At 45.2% G+C, this 18,269-nt stretch overlaps 1 long non-coding RNA gene across 2 annotated transcripts; it reads left to right on the top strand.

Moving 5' to 3' along the window:
• The first annotated feature begins 1,950 nt into the window (after positions 1–1,950).
• LOC308584259 lies at positions 1,951–13,553 on the top strand. 2 transcript variants are annotated; one of them, XR_014006713.1, is made up of 3 exons: positions 1,951–2,124; positions 2,599–2,744; positions 13,465–13,553. It is a non-coding gene; the product is annotated as an uncharacterized lncRNA (long non-coding RNA). The 2 variants fall into 2 exon arrangements; XR_014006714.1 differs by lacking the exon at positions 13,465–13,553 and adding an exon at positions 5,079–5,191 and having other exon boundaries at positions 2,599–2,748.
• Positions 13,554–18,269: the final 4,716 nt, after the last annotated feature.

Genomic DNA, 18,269 nt, shown 5'->3' with positions numbered 1-18,269 from the left:
CTCGGCGGTCGCTCCCAGTCACCAGTCTAGCTGCCGCATTCTGGATTAGTTGTAGTTTCTGGGTCACCTTCAAAGGTAGCCCCACGTAGAGTACATTGCAGTAGTCCAAGCGGGAAATAAACAGAGCATGCAGCGCTCTGGTGAGGCGGTCCGTAGACAGATAGGGTCTCAGCCTGTGTACCAGATGGAGCTGGTAAACAGCTGCCCTGGACACAGATTTGACCTGTGCCTCCATGGACAGCTGTGAGTCCAAAATGACTTCCAGGCTGCACACTTGGTCCTTCAGGGGCACAGTTACCCCATTCAGGACCAGGGAATCCTCCACACCTGCCCGCCACCTGTCCCCCAAAAACAGTACTTCTGTCTTGTCAGGATTCAACCTCAATCTGTTAGCTGCCATCCATCCTCCAACCGCCTCCAGGCACTCACACAGGACCTTCACTGCCTTCACTGGTTCTGACAGAACCCTTAGGCACCCCACAAGTGAGAGCCCAGGGGTCTGAACACTCATCCCCCCACCACCACTTTCTGAACACGGCCCAGGAGGAAGGAGCGGAACCACTGTATGACAGTGCCCCCAGCTCCCAGCCCCTCAAGATGGTCCAGAAGGATGTTATGGTCAATGGTATCAAACGCTGCTGAGAGATCCAGCAGAACTAGGAAGCAGCTCTCACCTTTGTCCCTAGCCCACCAGAGATCATCGACCAGTGCGACCAAGGCAGTTTCAGTCCCATGATGAGGCCTGAATCCCGACTGGAAGGGATCCAAATGGTCCGCTTTTTCCAGGCGTGCCTGGAGTTGTTCAGCAACCACTCGCTCAATCACCTTGCCCAGGAATGGAAGATTCAAGACTGGGCGATAGTTGGCGAAATTGGCCGGGTATAAAGATTGTTTTTTAAGAAGCGGTTTAATAACCGCCTCTTTCAGTGGGTCTGGGAAGGCTCCCTCACGGAGGAAAGCATTCACCACCCCACGAAGCCCATCGCTCAGCCCTTCCCGGCTGAATCTGAGTGACTTTATCTGCAAAAAACTTTGCAAAATCATTGCAGGAGAACATCTGGCCCGTACTGGGCCCCAATGTAGCAGGTGGTTCCGCTAAAATTATATTGGGGAAAATTAAGTGGTGTGGAGTAGCATTTGACAATGGTTCCATTTACGACCGCACCACAAAGCATCCTTAGAGTTGTCAATCTAGCTACAGAAAAGCCCACTACCTTGGGAGGCGGAGAAGGAAAACCTGTACAGTCATACCTTGTGTTGTGTTAGGTTCATGTTGCGTCTTTTCGGCTTGCGAACGCTGCAAACCCTGAAGTGTTTACTTCCGGGGTTCACCACATTCACATGCGCAGGTGTTCTGCACGCTTCACACATGCGCAGAAGCGCTCTATTGCACTCCACGCTTGCGCAGAAGTGCCACTCTAGTTGTGGACTTTTTGGGGTGCTAATGACACCCTGGAACGGATCGTGTCCGCAACTAGGGGTACCAGTGTATCTGAATTTTGTGTGCCTAAGAAATGTGACTTGTCACAATTTCTACAGCACTTTCAGGGCTCCCATTTCTTTATGATTTTTCACATCGTTCACCTCATAATACCCACCAAGGAAGATTAGATTGATGGTGAGGAGTGAAAAAGATTGTCCCGTGCTGAGCTCCTTTGAATACCTAGGAGGCTCAAGTGAGGTAAATAGCCTAAATAATACTAGTTTTAATAAATATTGCATTGTTGGTGGGGGTTTCTTTTGGCACATTGCTTTTCTCCAACCCTCAGTTTTCTTCTTGTAAAATAAAATAAGTACTTGGCCTATCTTAAAGCCTTGGTGAATATAGCTCACACTATGCAAAGTATGAAGATTTTTTTATTTGGGGGGAAAAACCAGCAGTCCCTTGCTGCAATCAGCTTCATGAAATATTTTACTGACAGGTTTCTCAAGCATCTGAAACGTCACATCGTCTGCTATTGACAAACTCTCCAATAAATACAGAGTGACTGCAGATCTCTCCAGTCTCACCTCCTGTCATCTCCTTTGGGAAGATCTTAAGGCACACAAGACACTTTGTGGAAACCATGAAGGCCTTCTGCAGCCTCTTCCTGCTTTCCCTCCTTCTACTCTTCATTTCTCCAGGTGAGTCAAAGGCCTGGTATGAGGGACAATATTGCTCTGCTTAGCATATAAAGCCCTTAACAGCTTGGGGCCACTTTACTTGCGAGATTGCCTTGCTCCACATCAATTGTTTAGTGGGGCAGAACCTTCATTTTGAAACCCGCTTCCTATTGAAACCAAGCAGTCCCTCTTTCAGCGCCTGCTAAAAACATTATTGTTTTGACTAGCCTGCACAAATGCTTAGAAAGTTGAAGTAATTTTAATTTGTGTTAGCGCTTTAACTTCCGTATGTCTTAATTTTTTCTTAGTTTTACTGGGGGGTTTTTGTAAACCGCTTTGAGGGTTTGTTTGTTTTTACAATCATGTGGAATATAAATTTTATGAAGTACATTACACTTAGCTAACTCTAAAGGAATTAGATATGTTGGTTAATGGCAATGTTGACAACACTGTTATCTGACCAGTTCTTTTTCCTTTTGTTTTGTCTGTATGCAGCATCCTCTCAAAAAATAGAAAACGGTTGGCAGTGTTCAAAACAAAAGGGGACCTGCATGCGTTTTAAACAATGTCTATCACCTTACAAACCCATTGGGAAATGTGATAACAACACCCATTGTTGCAAAAAGTAAACTGCTTAAATGGCAAGTATACATTTCCTTCTAAATAATAATAATAATAATAATAATAATAATAATAATAATAATAATAATAATAATAATAATAATAATAATAATAATTCATTATTTATACCCCGCCCATCAGGCTGGGTTTCCCCAGCCACTCTGGGCGGCCTCCAACAAAGTATTAAAATACAGTGGTCTGTTAAACATTAAAAGCTTCCCTAAAGAGGGCTGCCTTCAGATGTCTTCTAAAACTCTGGTAGTTGTTCTTCTCTTTGACATCTGGTGGGAGGGCGTTCCACAGGGCAAGTGCCACTGCCGAGAAGGCCCTCTGCCTGGTTCCCTGTAACTTGGCTTCTTGCAGTGAGGGAAGGCCCTCGGCGCTGGACCTCAGTGTCCGGGCAGAACGAAGGGGGTGGAGACGCTCCTTCAGGTATACTGGACCGAGGCCGTTTAGGGCTTTAAAGGTCAGCACCAACACTTTGATTTGTGCTCGGAAACGTACTGGGAGCCGATGTAGATCTTTCAAGAACCTGTGTTATGTGGTCTTGGCGGCTGCTCCCAGTCACCAGTCTAGCTGCCGCATTCTGGATTAGTTGTAGTTTCCAGGTCACCTTCAAAGGTAGCCCCACGTAGAGCGCATTGTAGTAATCCAAGCGAGGGATAACTAGAGCATGCACCAGTCTGGCGAGACAGTCCGCAGGCAGATAGGGTCTCAGCCTGCATACCAGATGAAGCTGGTAAGCAGCTGCCCTGGACGCAGAATTGATCTGTGAGTCCCAGGCTGCGCACCTGGTTCTTCAGGGGCACAGTTTCCCCATTCAGGATCAGGGAGTCCTCCACACCCACCCACCTGCCTCCTGTCCCTCAAAAACTATACTTCTGTCTTGTCAGGGTTCAATCCGTTAGCCACCATCCATCCTCCAACCACCTCCAGACACTCACACAGGACCTTCACTGGTTCTGATTTGAAAGAGAGGTGAGGCAGTCCGTAGACAGATAGGGTCTCAGCCTGTGTACCAGATGGAGCTGGTAAACAGCTGCCCTGGACACGGATTTGACCTGTGCCTCCATGGACAGCTGTGAGTCCAAAATGACTTCCAGGCTGCACACTTTGTCCTTCAGGGGCACAGTTACCCCATTCAGGACCAGGGAATCCTCCACACCTGCCCACCGCCTGTCCCCCAAAAGCACTACTTCTGTCTTGTCAGGATTCAATCTCAATCTGTTAGCCACCATCCATCCTCCAACCACCTCCAGACACTCACACAGGACCTTCACCGCCTTCACTGGTTCTGATCTGAAAGAGAAGTAGAGCTGGGTATCATCTGCATATTGATGGACACCCAGCCCAAACCCCCTGCTAATCTCTCCCAGTGACTGCATGTAGATGTTAAAAAGCATGGGGGAGAGGACGGAACCCAGAAAGCAATGTACAAGTTGGAACACTGGAGCCATTTCCAGGGGCCCTTGAGGGCCCAAGCACCCACCAAATCTTCCCTGTGGGTTCCCAGCTGCCAGCTGCTGCTCCCATCCACTGCCTTCCCTCTGGCTATCCAGCACCACAGTGGTGACTGGGCTTCTGCCACGGGGCCTATGTTGGAGCACACTCTGGCCACAGACATGCTTCCAGGGTACGCCTGTGTCCGCGCTGGGCATTGGTGGAAGCCTTGAAGTTCAGCCTTGGACGGGTCCAAGGCCTCTGTGGTGCCAAAGAGTGGTGATGGTAGAGGGAGAGTAAACAGTGTGCACATGCCACGACGTGACACCATGACACTTGGAGGCAGCAATGCTTCTGAATAGCAGTTGCTTAAATCCACAGGGGGGGGGGGAGATTGTTATTGTGCTCAAATCTTGCGTGTGAACTTCCCCCAAGCATCTGGTTGGCCACTGTGAGAACAGGATGCTGGACTTGATGGGCCATCGGCCTCATCCAGTAGAGCTCCTCTTAGGTGCAACAGGCTTTTGTGGTGCTCCAGAAGCCCCCCACAAAACCTGTTTGATCACCCATAAGTATGTGATGCTCATGGAAATGAATGTCTACTGTATTGCCATTATCTCTGCAAAGTTTCTATTCCAAGTGCCCATACAGAAGGAGCATTATGTTCCCAACTGTGTAACTCAAATAAGCCCCCACCCCATGGCTGTATGATACCATGTTTACATCACTGGAGCAAAATGCTTCCTTTTTAGACCGAAAATGTAAAAGATTTTGTTAATAGATGTGTGGAGATCAACTGGGATGATATGTCTATCATCAAGTGTATAGAGCTTAGGAACAATGGCAGGGCAATTGAATTGTCAAATTGTGTTTGTGGACACTAACCCAGATTATCATATTCCTTCTCTCACCAGGAAATAACTGGAGCGGATCTAATCGATGCCTCAGTTCTGCTAAAAGAATCGTCTCCTAACCTGCTGAACTTCTTGCCAGCAAAAGAATGAGAAGATAATTGGACTCTGTCTGCTTTAGTACTCTTTGCTCAATAAAAGTATTGCAGTCATTTAAATAATTGATCGTGTTTCTCTTTGGGTTAAAAGGAGGTGGGAGGAGAATGCATTATTCTTCAAGACACAATTTATAACCAAACTTTATAATGGCAGGTGCCCCCATTTCAAAGGCACAATACAGCTATGCATATCCACATTCATGCATGAGAATGAAGATTGGATTAATCGCAAGGGGACTTTGCATCTAAGCCAGCTATTTAGGCCCCCATTCAGCAAGGGAGCGGGTAGCGCTGTGGTCTAAACCACCGAGTTTCTTGGACTTGCCAATCGGAAGGTCGGCAGTTTGAATCCGTGCAATGGGGTGAACTCCCGTTGCTCTGTCCCAGCTTCTGCAGTTTAAAAACACACCAATGCAAATAGATAAATAGGTGTCACTGCGGCGGGAAGGTAAATGGCCGGTCTGTGCACTCTGGCACTCTTCACGGTGTCCTGTTGCGCCAGAAGCCGTTTAGTCACATCATGCTTAACGACTTGAATTTTACTTTCTGATCTTTGAATATTATGGCTTTCTGAAGAATAATGTGCAACATATGTGGTAATTAACTTTTTTGGGTTCCTCTTGGTGAATAGATTTTGTCATCATGTCTTTCATGCCAGTTCATCCATGCAGAGGGCTTACGTGTCAGTATATCACGAATCCCTATAAACAGTTGGGCATTCAGAAGACACAGAACTCCCACCAGAGCATTCTGTTTCACTAATCTGCTCTTGCTGCTCAACTTCAGATTATATAAGTGATGTGGTCCATTTTTACTACTGCTCAAGGAGACACAGTATACAGTACCAAATCAAGGAAGTGCTGATCAGTGCATTAACATTCAGCATTCTGTGGGCTGTAAATTCAATTTCAGACCCTTTGCTTGGCAACTGAGTGGAATAATTAGGGAGGCTGCTGTCATATACAGGTCCACATGCCCTGGGTGCAGAAGTTCACTACTGAGGCAGAATACTTTGATTAATGTTCTGTGTCTTCTGGAAGGCTGAATGCTGATCTATTGACGGGGTTTTCTAACGTACTGGCATCTAAGCCCTATGAATGGATGATTCAAATGTACTGCTCGTGATGACATAAACTTAATCAAGGAGACAAAAAAAGAGTTAATCGCCATATATTCTGTATTTTATTCATTGGGAAGCCATAATGTTCAAGGAGCAGACAGTAAAGTCCATGGCATTATCCATTATATTTATTCAGGGTTCTGGGGTTCAATAGCATCTATTGTTTAAAAAGTTTCTGCCTATATGTTATTTCCTGCAGTCCATGCCTAGTACCTCTCAAGGAGACACAGTGTACCAAAGCAAGGAAATAATGATTTGACTAAATGCAATGTAGTTTCTTCTTGTTATGAAATCTCCCCCAGTTGCATTCAACCATATTGTGGATGCTCTCAGAGCACCAAAACAACATCTTTCCTACAGTCTCCTATGCAAACTGAGCACTTTTGCACTCAAGGCATTTGGTTCTGTGAAATCAGCCCTGAGTGCTCACTGGAAGGACAGATCCTGAAGCTGAGACTCCAATACTTTGGCCACCTTATGAGAAGAGAAGACTCCCTGGAAAAAAAAACCCTGATGTTGGGGAAGATTGAGGGCACAAGGAGAAGGGGACGACAGAAGACCACTGAGCTATGAGTGAACATCATGCTTAATGACATGAATTTTACTTTCTGATCGTTGAATATTATGGCTTCCTGAATAATAATGTGCAACATATACGGTAATTAACTTTTCTGGGTTCCTCTTGATGAATAGATTTTGTCATCCCGTGTATCATGCCAGTTCATCCATGCAGAGGGCTTACGTGTCAGTATATCACGAATCCCTAAAAATAGTTGGGCATTCAGAAGACACAGAACTCTCACCAGAACATTCTGCCTCAAGATTCTGCTCTTGCTGCTCAACTTGAGATCCAAGTCAAGCTTCAACAATGCAATTGCGCTGGCTCTTCATGGTTGCCCTTCTGTTTTCTGGGATGATCACATTTTCCGCAGGTAAAACATTTATTGAAATTAAAAGCATTTGGACATAAATGACAAAAGAAAAAAAAATAGGGCTGGAAGCATGTACTACTCCTGGTGCCCTCCATGAGGCAGGCTGAGGTAGGTGCCTCAGGTGGCCTAATTCAAGGGGCCCCTCTGTGGGCACCTCCACAGTTGCCTCCTGTGCCAATGGAGAAGCGAGCACAAATGGCTGAGGAGGCTTCTGGTTTCCATGGGAGCCCCTTGAGATCTCACTGGCTTATGGAAGCCACAACTGCACAACCCAGGTTAGCTAGGCTTTGGTGGGGATGGTCAGAATGGGAAGCCATCTTCCCTTTTCGCCTCAGGTGGTAAAACAGTATGGGCCGCCCCAGTACATAGACATAGACAGTGGTACCTCAGGTTAAATACACTTCAGGTTGCAGACGATTCAAGTTACAGACTCAGCTAGCCCAGAAATAGTACTGTGGGTTAAGAACTTTGCTTCAGGATGAGAACAGAAATCGCGCAGTGGCAGTGGGAGACCCCATTAGCTAACGTGGTGCTTCAGGTTAAGAACGGACCTCCAGAATAAATTAAGTACTTAACCCGAGGTACCACTGTATTATAAATACCTGTAACATCAGTTTAAAAGTTATTCCGAATATCTTGGGCTGCCATTATGCAATGGTTATATTGAACCTGGGACGTTGAACCTCAAAGAGAGAAGTTTGTTCATTAGAAATCCACACCCCAATGCTCTGGCACTGAGCTATGGCCCTTATTATGTGTGGTAAACTGAGGGGCTCTATTGGAGCCTCTCCCTCCAGTAACAGAAGAGTTTGGCAACAGTCCTTCTCTCAACGACTCATATCTGCTCATATGCGCACGCAAACAACAGAGTAAACAAAAGCTTGGCTGCGGAAGTATGTAGTATCATTAATTTTATTGCTGTACATCAAATCAAACCATAGTAAAGAAAATAACAACATTGTGAGCAGAAGCTCACACAAACATCCTGTCTGTCCAGGAGACAGAACAAAGAGCCCAAAACCAAAAGCACATAGTATGGAAGTGTTGGGATGCAGCCAAGGAAACGGGGGCAATTTGCAAGCCCCCAGCTGGCACCAGCCCACCGGCCGATGTGCCAGGCAATCTCCAGTCCTTGGTTCAGTGTCAGTGACCCCAGCTTTAGAAGCTGGAGCACGCTCTAATCAGCAGAGTAAATGCTACGCAACAGAAGTGGCAGAGAGAGGCTGTGATGAGCATATTTACAAGCAGTTTATTCAGCATACAGTAAAGGGGCCCATGACCATTGCGTCTAGTCGTGACCGACTCTGGGGTTGCAGCGCTCATCTCACTTTATTGGCCGAGGGAGCCAGCGTACAGCTTCCGGGTCATGTGGCCAGCATGACTAAGCCGCTTCTGGCGAACCAGAGCAGTGCACGGAAACGCCGTTTACCTTCCCGCCGGAGCGGTACCAATTTATCTACTTGCACTTTGACGTGCTTTCGAACTGCTAGTTTGGCAGGAGCCTGGACCAAGCAATGGGAGCTCACCCCGTTGCGGGGATTCAAACCGCCGACCTTCTGATCGGCAAGTCCTAGGCTCTGTGGTTTAACCCACAGCGCCACCTGCATCCCAGCATACATCATGGCAAAAGAAAAAACATGTCTTCTCCCCTTCATGTCCAAGCAAGCGGCATAAGCAATTGCTATACACAAAACGGAAGTTCCCAGCAAGCTGTGCTGGAGTGTAAAGAGACATGTGACATACAACAATCCACACAACTGTTCTTAAGGTGGAACGGAATATCCTAACAGGAAGTTCAGTGTCTAAGCTTCCGTTCTCTCACTTCCACAAGTATGGAATGTAAACAGTGTGGATCACGAGATCCATCAACAATGGGAGAATGAAAAATACTTACAGGCTCTGGGTCGTTCTTCTTTTTGCCCTTTTGCCTGATCTCAGTTCTTAAGAAAGTTGATGAATTGTTTTTCTGAACCTTACAAATGTTGGGCCTAAAATTATACTCTACTACATTGAGGAATTTTATGTCTCCTTCCAGCTATTTTCCATTAGCTTTTTTTTTTATCTATAAAATGTATGTATATTTTTTTGACAGTTCAGTAATATTTTGTTAATTCCTAAGTACTTGATAATTAACCTTTCTATCTTGTCAATCAATTCTTAATTGCTCTCCCTGGATATTTAGTCATAAATACAAAATATAAAATATGGTCTGTAATGTGCATAGATCAGGGGATGGGAAACCTGTGGACCTTGAGATGTTTCTGGAATATAACTCCCTTTATGGGCTTTGCTGGCTGTGGGTGACAACAACATCTGAAGCTAGGCCCCATATTTTCCCATCTCCAGAGCCTTTTTCAGCTTGAACCCACCAGAACCTCTCAGGTGGGCACCATTACTGTTATAACTTATAAGAGAACAAGGGAGGCATTTGTGGTGAGTTCTAGCAACTCTTTTCCTGGAAAAATAGCACTGACCATCCCTACCCTAATTGAATCAGTTAAATATTTTTAATATTATAATAATAATTAAACAGGCAACATTTTTTAATTTGGTATAATGTTTCATTAAAAACTGTGGATGGGAAGAACCACGTTTTCACCCTTGAGGATGTTTCCTCTAAGACTATATACATAAGTACATCATATACAGTTAGTGGATGCATTCTGAATTTGCTTACAAGCAAATTTATTGAAATTCAATCAATTCTTCAATTCAGTGAATTATATTTCTTCAATTGGGTGACAATCCTAATTAAAGTAAATATGGAAAAATAAGCAAAATACTTTAGTCAACTAAGAATAGGCGACACCAATGCACCAGGCAGCAGGGTCCAATTTGGTGACGGCCAATTTAAAATAAATGTGGAAAATAAGGAAAACAATTACAGCAATAAATCCCTCTATGCTATCTCACTCTGTTCATTTTCTCTCTTCCAGTCACCCCTTCTCTCTTTCTTTGATCAGACTGCCTTGCAAATCTGAATTGCATTCTCCTTATTTATCTGTCTAAATTTCGTTCCATATACCCCTCTTACAGGAATTAATGGAAGGTTTTGTGAACGCTATGGAGGCAGTTGCATTTATAAGAATGGAAATTGCCCCAAAGAAAAACACATCATCAAAAGCGACTGTCCCAGTGGTAAAGTGTGCTGCACGTAAAAATTATGTGCAGCTCCCGGCCAGTGCATGTTTCTTAACCTTGACTACCTGAAAAGAAGAAATGGATCTTCGGTCGGGGAAGCCAAGAAAGTTTATTTCAGCTCAACACAGATAAAGCAGTGTATTCCACTCAATAAAAACATGTAAAAAAATGCAGGTGTGAAAGTTATTTTTAAAATTTGTGTTGCAAGATACGACTCCATCCCAATTACATTATAGAATGTTCCTGATGTTTCCTGTTCAGGTTTGAACTTTCTCAAAATCCAGGTGACTCCCAACTGCATTTTGGCTTAGCTGTCTTAGCAAAATAGTTTTCAAAGGCAACTCTGAGAAACATACGACCCTAGTCCATTTGGAGACTAAGAGAATGTGAATTATCATGACCAGTGATCCAGACAAGACCATGGCTGAAAGATTGTCCCCAACCACCTGATGTCATTTACCATATATCCCCAGTGACACAGCTGGATCAAAGAGAACCCTTGATTTGGTCTGAGAGGGTTCAGCCATATCCAGAGATGAACTCCATGAGCTTGGCCAGATGAGTACTGAGACAGGTGTAGAAAAGGAGCAAAGACTTCATAGAATCATAGAATCATAGAGTTGGAAGAGACCACAAGGGCCATCGAGTCCAACCCCCTGCCAAGCAGGAAACACCATCAGAGCACTCCTGACATATGGTTGTCAAGCCTCTGCTTAAAGACCTCCAAAGAAGGAGACTCCACCACACTCCTTGGCAGCAAATTCCACTGTCAAACAGCTCGTACTGTCAGGAAGTTCTTCCTAATGTTTAGGTGGAATCTTCTTTCTTGTAGTTTCGATCCATTGCTCAGTGTCTGCTTCTGAGCACCAGAATTTCATGGAACTTATTTGTGGGACATAGGAATTCATTCTCTATTTTTTTTCTTCCCCAAAATATAGTCCGGCCCCCCACAAGGCATGAGGGACAGTGGACCGGCCCCTGCTGAAAAAGCTTGCTGGCCCCTGATCTAGACATTATAGGTCTGTTGACACAGCCTAGACATATCATTATGGCTAACTTTCTCTTTGACAGTGTCAATTTACCCAGGCAACCCAACCTTCCAATCACCATGCAGCCATGGAGCTCACTGGGTGACCTTGAGCCTATCACTGCCTCTCAGTCTAACCTACCTCACAGGGTTCTTGTGGGGATTAATTGAGGAGGGGAAGAATCATCTACATCATTTTGAGGTACTTGGAAAAAGGGATGGGAAATAAATGCAATAAACGAATGAATAATAGAATGTGGGATTTTTGCATTGTGGCCAACGTGTTATGGACCATCGCCTCCATATCATCATACTTTCAGAAACCAAGTTGCAAGACAACTTTCTTTTATTAGGCAAAAAGATGAGCAGGTCACTCATGGCCCAAATCTCTGGTCCATCTGCAAAGCAGATAAGCAGGAGGCCATGGATTTCAAATATGCTGCCTGGGTAGTCCCTTGCTGTTATGGGCCAGTTCTTTGTTTGCACAAATAAGGAATGCAATAAACAGTTCTAATTCTTCTACTGCTGGAAACAGATATGCATCGTAAAGAGGGAGAAAGAGTTTCATTCATTTAATTTTTTTAAGCTGTAAAAGGTTAAAAATCTCTTCCCCTTCAACACTTTATTATCCATAATTGCATCCATACATCCAAGACATATCACTATCTATATATCAAAATAATAATTATAATTATAATTATAATTATAATTATAATTATAATTATAATTATAATTATAATTATAATTATAATTATAATTTATTTATACCCCGCCCATCTGGCTGGGCTTCCCTAGACACTCTGGGCAGCTTCCAAAAAAATATTAAAATACTGTAATACATCAAACATTAAAAGCTTCCCCAAACAGGGCTGCCTTCAGATGTCTTCTAAAAGTCTTGTAGTTGTTGTTCTCTTTGACATCTGGTGGGAGGGCGTTCCACAGGGAGGGCGCCACTACCGAGAAGGCCCTCTCCCTGGTTCCCTGAAACTTGGCTTGTCGCAGTGAGGGAACCGCCAGAAGGCCCTCGGTGCTGGACCACAGTGTCCGGGTAGAATGATGGGGGTGGAGACGCTCCTTCAGATATACTGGACTGAGGCCGTTTAGCGCTTTAAAGGCCAGCACCAACACTTTGAATTGTGCTCGGAAAAGTACTGGGAGCAAATGTAGGTCTTTCAAGACCGGTGTTATATGGTCTCGGCGGCCACTCCCAGTCACCAGTCTAACTGCCGCATTCTGGATTAGTTGTAGTTTCTGGGTCACCTTCAAAGGTAGCCCCACGTAGAGCGCATTGCAATAGTCCAAGCGGGAGATAACCAGAGCATGCACCACTCTTGTGAGGCAGTCTGCAGGCAGATAGGGTCTCAGCCTATGTACCAGATGGAGCTGGTAAACAGCTGCCCTGGACACGGATTTGACCTGTGCCTCCATGGCCAGCTGTGAGTCCAAAATGACACCCAGGCTGCGCACCTGGTCCTTCAGGGCACAGTTACCCCATTCAGGACCAGGGAATCCTCCACACCTGCCCGCCTCCTGTCCCCCAAAAACAGTACTTCTGTCTTGTCAGGATTCAACCTCAATCTGTTAGCCACCATCCATCCTCCAATTGCCTCCAGACACTCACACAGGACCTTCAGTGCCTTCACTGGTTCTGATTTAAAAGAGAGGTAGAGCTGGGTATCATCCGCATACTGATGAACACCCAGCCCAAACCCCCTGATGATCTCTCCCAGTGGCTGCATGTAGATGTTGAAAAGTATGGGGGAGAGGACAGAACCCTGAGGCACCCCACAAGTGAGAGCCCAGGGGTCTGAACACTCATCCCCCACCACCACTTTCTGAACACGGCCCAGGAGGAAGGAGCGAAACCACTGTATAACAGTGCCCCCAAACTCTTCTTCTTCTTCGAGGGTCCAAGGCCTCTGTCACAACATGACACCATGACACTTGGAGGCAGATTGTTCTTGTGCTCAACATCAAGTGTACAGAGCTTTGGAACAATGACAGGACAATTGAATTGCCAAATTGTGTTTGTGGACACTAACCCAGATTATCATATTCCTTCTCTCACCAGGAAATAACTGATTGGAGCGGATCTAATGCCTCAGTTCTGCTAAAAGAATCGTCTCCTAACCTGCTGAACTTCTTGCCAGCAAAAGAATGAGAAGATAATTGGACTCTGTCTGCTTTAGTACTCTTTCCTCAATAAAAGCATTGCAGTCATTTAAATAATTGATCGTGTTTCTCTTTGGGTTAAAAGGAGGTGGGAGGAGAATGCATAATTCTTCATGACACAATTTATAACCAATTTATAACCAAACTTTATAATGGCAGGTGCCCCCATTTCAAAGGCACAATACAGCTATGCATATCCACATTCATGCATGAGAATGAAGATTGGATTAATCGCAGGGGGACTTTGCATCTAATCCAGCTATTTAGGCCCCCATTCAGCAAGGGAGCGGGTAGCGCTGTGGTCTAAACCACCAAGTTTCTTGGATTTGCCAGTCGGAAGGTCGGCAGTCTGAATCCGTGCCATGGGGTTAGCTCCCATTGCTCTGTGCCAGCTTCTGCAGTTTAAAAGCACACCAGTGCAAATAGATAAATAGGTACCACTGTGGCGGGCAGGTAATTGGCATTTCTGTGCACTCTGGCACTCTTCACGGTGTCCTGTTGCGCCAGAAACAGTTTACTCATGCTGGCCACATGACCCAGAAAGCTCCATGTGGACAAACAAAGGCTCCCTTAGCCTGAAAGCAAGCTGAGCGCCAAAACCCCATAGTCGCCTCTCACTGGACTTAAACGCGGGGGGGGAGGGGGCTTTACTAGTTGTGGATGCAACTTCTGTTGAGTGGATTATATTTTCTACATAGGTACAAGAAACATTTGGATACCTTAAACCATACAAAAGTGGATAAAGCATCCCAAACCTCCAGGTTTCGCGCTCGCGCATGAGCAGATGGTCAGAATGACATCACCCGCGCACGTGCGGAAGTGGCGAAATGCGGACGCGCAGAAGCGGCAAAACGTGCATGCGCAGAAGCGGCAAAATGCAACCCGAGCACGGGCAGATGCTCTGTCACATCTTAAGTTATGTTCAGGATGTGAACAGGGCTCCAGAACGGATCCCGTTCGTGTCCCGAGGTACCACTGTATTATACTTCCAATTAAATGAAATTCAAAGTCCTTTCAGCATTATTCCGTTCACTCCATGAATAATATAAAGGATGGAGAAGAGTCAGCTCTCAGTTTCTACCGTAAACCTTTGGCAATATAGAGCTTCCCTCCCTTTTTCTGTTTTTTACACACACAGTTCTGTTTAATGTCATATTGCATATCAGTAATCCAAATTCTTCCCTCCTCACCTGTAGAAATATAATTCTGAAGTAATATTCAAAGGGAGGGTTGGCAAATCATAAATGTAGAGAAGAAAACTTTATATAACGAAGCCATAGGCTCCCCTCCCCCCACACCGTCTTTTGCACCGAATGAAGTCTTTTCTCAAGTTCAAACCTTAATGACCATACCACATGGCTCAACCTCAGTGGCTGGCTCCTCCAAAGCCGTTGACCTCCTCCATACAGCCCACTGAATCCCAAAGATTTCATCAGGTTAATGCACTGTTCGGTATTTCCTTGCTTTGGTACAATGTGTCTTCTTGAGTGGTTGCAGTCATGGACCACAATACCCAAAGCAGGAAATAATATATAGACAGAAACTTTTAAAACAATAAGTGCTACAGAACCACTGAGCTATGAGTGCACATTATGCTTAACGACATGAATTTTACTTTCTGATCGTTGAATATTATGGCTTTCTGAAGAATAATGTGCAACATATACGGTAATTAACTTTTCTGGGTTCCTCTTGGTGAATAGATTTTGTCATCCCGTGTATCATGCCAGTTCATCCATGCAGAGGGCTTACGTGTCAGTATATCACGAATCCCTATAAATAGTTGGGTATTCATAAATATAAAATATAAAATATGGTCTGTAATGTCCATAGACAAGGGGTTGGGAAACCTGTGGACCTTGAGATGTTTCTGAAATATGGGCTTCATGAGCTTTGCTGACTGTGGGTGACAACAACATCTGGAGCTAGGCCCCATATTTTCCCATCTCCAGAGCCTTTTTCAGCTTGAACCCACCAGAACCTCTCAGGTGGGCACCATTACTGTTATAACTTATAAGAGAACAAGGGAGGCATTTGTGGTGAGTTTTAGCAACTCTTTTCCTGGAAAAATAGCACTGACCATCCCTAGCCTAATTGAATCAGTTAAATATTTTTAATCATATAAGAATAATTAAATAGGCAGCATTTTTTAATTTGGTAGAATGTCCCATTAAAAACTGTGGATAGGAAGAACCACGTTTTCACCCTTGAGGATGTTTCCTCTAAGACGATATATTGTATTTTTTGTTCTATAAAACTCACTTTTTCCATCCCAAAAAGTAAGGGGAAATGTGTGTGCATCCTATGGAGCGAATGCAGGCTGCGCAGCTATCCCAGAAGCCAGAACACCAAGAGGGATTGCTGCTTTCACTGCGTAGTGATCCCTCTTGCTGTTCTGGCTTCTGAGATTCAGAATATTTTTTTTCTTGTTTTCCTCCTCCAAAAACTAGGCGCGTCTTGTGGTATGGTGTGTCTTATAGAGCGAAAAATACGGTACATAAGTACAACATATACAGTTAGTGGGTGCATGCTGACTCTGAATTTGCTTACAAGCAAATTTATTGAAATTCAATCAATTCTTCAATTCAGTGAATTATATTTCTTCAATTGGGTGAAAATCCTAATTAAAGTAAATATGAAAAATAAGGAAAATACTTTAGTCAACTAAGAATAGGCGACACCAATGCACCAGGCAGCCGGGTCCAATTTGGTGACGGCCAATTTAAAATAAATGTGGAAAATAAGGAAAACAATTACAGCAATAAATCCCTCTATGCTATCTCACTCTGTTCATATTCTCTCTTCCAGTCACCCCTTCTCTCTTTCTTTGATCAGACTGCCTTGCAAATCTGAATCGCATTCTCCTTATTTATCTGTCTAAATTTCGTTCCATTTGCCCCTCTTACAGGAATTAATGGAAGGTTTTGTGAACACTATGGAGGCAGTTGCATTTCTAAGAATGGAAATTGCCCCAAAGAAAAACACATCATCAAAAGCGACTGTCCCAGTGGTCAAGTGTGCTGCATGTAAAAATTATGTGCAGCTCCCGGCCAGTGCATGTTTCTTAACCTTGACTGCCTGAAAAGTACCTATTTGAAATAAATGCTGCTGCTGCCACCATGAGTGCTGGGGAAGGCCGCTCCCTCCTCAGGCCAATTCCACCAGGCCCAGGGGGCAGGACCCACACTCACCACCCCACAGCTTTAAGGACACTGATTCTGCTGCAGCAAATGTCAAAAATGTTTTTATATATTTTAAAGTGTTTTAAAAGTGTTTTTACTTTTTACTTTGTTGTGCCACTGTGAACGGTGTTGTTTATTCATGTATTTTTATTTTGTTTTGTTTTGTTTTGGTCTTGGGTGGGATGGATGTTGAATGGGGTGGGGATTGGTTTTGTTTTGGTATAATTGTTTTTGGTTTGTTGCTTTCTATTTGTAAATGGAGGCTAGTATGAGGCTTGGGATTGCTACCGTGGAGGGGCGAGGGAGGTATGGCGGTGGGGGCAGATGTCATAGGCGAAGGGGATTGAGATACGGATATGCTCGTACCCCTTCCAATCTGCGCCCCATCCCGAGGGACGAGGGTAGGGTGAGCAAGGATTACTCCGTCACTGGTGCTGTGCAATGCCAGGTCTATAGGCAACAAAACCGCCACCCTGCAAGATTTCTTTACCTTGCAGGGGGTCGACCTGGCTTGTGTGATGGAGACCTGGGTGCGCAAAGGGGAAACAGTTACCTTATGAGAGATGGCACCCCCGGGTTTCTCTGTCCTCCACCAGTCGTGGACTATGGGCCTGTGGGGGAGGGGTGGCATTATTAATCCGGGAAGATTATCCTTTCAGGGCTCTACCATCGCCATCGATCCCCGGCATTGAATGTGTTGGCCTAGTGTGGGGCTCCGAGGAGAGCTTGGCTGTCTGGCTGGTGTACCGGCCACCTAGCGCACCAGCAGCCACCCTGTCAGGCCTATTGGAGGCGGTGGCCGGCTGGGCCTTGGAGTTCCCTAACCTATTGGTATTGGGGGACTTCAACATCCATGCTGATGCCACTCCCTCCTCACAGGCTCTGGACCTGGTGTCTTCCACTAGGGCTCTCCCAGTTTGTTTCGGGCCCCACACATCAAGCAGCCCACATGCTGGATTTGATCTTTGGCGTAGGTATAGATGTGATCATGTCTTCTTCACTGATCACTACTCTCTGAAAGCCAGGATTGACTTTCCACCCCCACCCTGCTTAGGTGGCGAGCCGATTTGGATTCGCAGAGGCTGATGGACCCTGATAGATTCCGTCAAGCCTTGCGGGACCTTGCTCCCCCTGAGCTTGTTGAGGGCTGGAATATCCAGCTCCTGGCAGCCATCGATGAGATCACACTTAAGCGCCCTCTGCCACCCCGCAGAAACCGGGCTCCCTGGTTTACCAAGGAGCTCCGAAAAATGAAGCGGAACCTCAGGCGGCTAGAGCGAGTATGGCGGGGTGCCCGTGACGGAGCCTCAAGAACATCTTATAGGATTTTTATGAAAACCTACGAGATGGCAGTGAATGCTGCTAAGAAGTCTTACTTCTTGGCCTCCATTGCATCCGCTAGTTCTCGCCCGGCGCAATTATTTAGTCTAATTAGGTCTTTAACGTCCCTTGAGGGACAGCCAAATTTAAATAATAATTTGACACACAGCTGTGAGGCATTTGCGAGCTTTTTTGCGGAGAA

Source organism: Podarcis bocagei, assembly GCF_964188305.1.
Source record: "Podarcis bocagei genome assembly, chromosome: 3".
NCBI lineage: Eukaryota > Metazoa > Chordata > Lepidosauria > Squamata > Lacertidae > Podarcis > Podarcis bocagei.
This window is presented reverse-complemented; position numbering and strand designations above follow the sequence as displayed.